Here is a 3,504-nt window from a genome sequence, read left to right on the forward strand (position 1 = left end):
GGATGTGGGACAGTGCATGAGCCGGTAAGGGCCAGATGCATGTCCTTGGCTGTTTGAAGACTTCTCAAGGGTTACTTATGTCTGTGGGGATGGTTGGCTGAATGACTAAGTACCCAAGGGAAGAGTTTATGCAGGTATAAGGGAGTTGGACGAGTGGACGGGGAGCTGGGCAAGGCTACCTCGCAGCTCGATCAGCTGGTTTATGAGTTCATTCAGCTAGTGTAGCTGGGCCGATGAGCTAACAAGCTCCGTAGATGTGGCAAAGGTATGATCTAGCAATGTTGCATAGATCTAGATAGAATGGTTAGGGGAATGGAACCTCAGATTTGTATGCCTTGATTTGGGTTCGGGATCGACCTTGGAGCTAGCTGGCAGTTGTGTTTACTGACCAGTAGCTGAGGTGATCTGACCAGACAAGTGTTAGATTGGATTTAGTCCAATGGATGATAGATGTTATTCCGCTGTGCATAAGTTGAAAGGATCTAGCTAGGGAATGACTAAGCTAGTCTTGAGCTAGGATCTGAGTTAGCCCTCGCCAATGGGCGATATTTTAAATAAAGGGCGATATTTTTAGAGGTTCGGTCCGGGTATGGACTGAGCGACGTGAGGCATCGACCGCGGCTTAGTCGGCCGGGATCGGGTCTTACAGTTTTCTCAAGCATATCCTGTTCCGTAATACTTTTACCACACAGTTTCATTTTAGAAACAATCTTAAACAGTGCTGAGTTATACTCGTCCACAGACTTATAGTCTTGGATTCTGAGATTCGTCCAATTAAAACGAGCTTTTGGTAAGATCACCATTCTCTGGTGATCATATCTCGATTTCAATTCATTCCAAAGATCGAGTGGATTCTCAATGGTTAGATATTGATCCTTGAGACTCTCAGCTAGATGATGACGAATGATCAAGATGGCTCTGTAATGATCCTTTTCATTTGCATTATTGTTCTCGGTGATACATTCACCGAGTCCCTTGGATTTCAAGATGCTTTTAGCATTGAGCGCCCATTGAAGGTAATTGTCTCCAGAGAGATTTAGGGCAGCAAAATCCAGGTTGTTGATTTTCGACATCTGAAATCATAGTTTAATATTTTTAGATCTTTTAGGAATAAGTTTTAAGTTCAAACAATCAATCAAGCCTCACGGCCAAGATAAATGCTTTACGGCCAAGAATAAGCCACACAGCCACAATAGGAAACAAGCCGCACGGCTGATGGATTCAATTCAGTTTGTTCTAATGTATATGGTTCATTGTGTAATTGCAATCCTAACATTCATTGTTTCTATCATACAATGCAATCAATACAAACAAGCTCTCGGCCAAGAAAAGGAACAAGCCACACGACTATTTGATTTTAATTCAATATCATTCCTAGAATGAAGTTCTAAGTGTAATTTGCAATCAATCAAGTGTGATCAAATTAGGGTATAAATGCAACAAAGCCACACGGCCACAAGGTATGATCTAGAACGATTAACCTAGCATGTAGTTTTCAGATTCGATTTCAAAACAATCTAGACTAGGTTATTTGGGTTTCAGTTTAAACAATCTAAACAATCTTAATTCATTCAGATTCAAATTTAAACAATCTTAGCAATAGTTCTAGGTGATCAAATCAATCAATTAATATTCAATTAAAACAATCAAAATCGATTTTCAAAATTAGGATTTTAGGGTTTCGATTTGATTAACAAGCAATTACAATTTCAGGATGATCAATCCAATCTCAATCAACATTCAATCAGTTTTAATTAATCAGTTTTTCGAATTAGGGTTTAGGTATTTTTGAAAATTTGATCTTAGATCAAAGAGATTTGATTTGAGATTCAAAACCTTTAAGACTTTGATTTTAATTGATCAATGGATCAATCTCGATTTTAGGGTTTGGGGATCGAACTTATAGAGCTTCGATTTACTCATTAGGGATTGATCTATTATCCTATGGCTTTTATCTTTAGAGATTAGGTTTTATGGTTTCATTCTTTACAAGCAATCCAAATTCGATTTTCATGTTCTTAGAATTCAAATTTACCTTTAGTTTAGTAGATTGTTGAAACCAGACCACCAAGAGCGCGTCGGTGGTCAGATCGACAAGTGGTTTGCACTGACTGATTCGTCTCGGCAAGGGCTTCAATTTGATATCTTGATCGTTTTCTGGGTCCTCACGGTTTGGGAGAATGACCTCTTTGAAGTTCCGAGGTAGATTCTTTTTCGTTTAGGGTTTTAGGGTTTTGTTGATTTGGTTTTAGGCTCAGGGTGTTAGAGGCTATCGAGCTGATAACGTGTTATGAACTTAAGGTTTAGGAATCTGTAAGTTTTGTATATTATTACTCAATCATAAAGTGCCCTTATTATATATGGGAGTTACAAAGAGATAAAAGGAAAGACATAAATATGGAAAGTGTACAAATACAAAGAAAAAGAAATAGAGTTTACTTTTCGCTCTAACCTATAAGCCGTCTCTTTCTCTCTAGGGTTTCTTGCCGACTTTCTCTCTTATGGATTGGACCTCTAATGGACGGACCGCTTATGGACATCCATCGTATCGTTTATAACGGTTTATACATTTTTCTATGTTTTTCCTTTTGTTATAGAACTACTTAACTATGGTCCCAAATAATAAAAATCAAAGAAAGAACAATATAACCCCCGAGCTTTTTCTTCCCCTGCCTCAACTCTACTTGTTTCTTCGGTGACTGGCGCGTGGTGGCTCCTCTAGCACCACCGCCGGTCTAGTTTGCTTTGATTAGCTTTCTATTGTGTATTTTCTGTTGTTTTTAAGCTTTGGAAGGAGATTTCGCAGACTGGAGTTTCTAGATCTAAGTGTTTATCGATGCTCTTATTTGTTGAGGTGGTCATGGGCTTTCTGTTTGGTGTCCGTCGTCGTGAATCGCGATGGTATCTCCCAGATTCATGCTCCTGGTTTTCCTCCATTCGATTTGGGTGGTAGAAGTGAAGGGCTCATGCTAGTTGTGTTGTGGCCTTACGGTGGTTTTGGGATATTTGGTTGGATCTAGAACCGGTGAAGTGCGACGCTAGCCCCTGCCCATGAGTTTCTCCTGTTTGCGGTCCCTTCCTCATTTCTATGCTATCTTGGTGGCCATTGTGGAAAGGTGAGTGAGGTTTAGATGTGTATGTGACTTGACGTATTGCTTGAGCTTGGGAGTTCTGCTTCTTTTCATTGAAGTCATCCTCAGTGTTTTTGATCTTTGACGATAAGAAACTTTGCGAGACCATTTCTAGTGTTTGAGAGGATCGAAAGGAGATAGATGTTTTTTCTGGAGCTTTTGCTTCAGTGATGGTAGATTGCCGCTGATTTGCTCGTGTTAATGTTGGATTTGGAGTGGTTTTTATCTAGTTACCGGCTGTTGAATAAGACGTAGTCGAGAAGCTTTCTTAAGCTTTGCCTTAGGGTGATGGTATGATGGTGCGTATGAGGCGCGTGGAGAAATCTTTCAAGGTCCAATGGCGAGACTTAGTTGGGATTGAAGGGTGTTTACA

The sequence above is a fragment of the Brassica oleracea genome, chromosome C1, assembly GCF_000695525.1.
Source record: "Brassica oleracea var. oleracea cultivar TO1000 chromosome C1, BOL, whole genome shotgun sequence".
NCBI classification, from domain to species: domain Eukaryota; kingdom Viridiplantae; phylum Streptophyta; class Magnoliopsida; order Brassicales; family Brassicaceae; genus Brassica; species Brassica oleracea.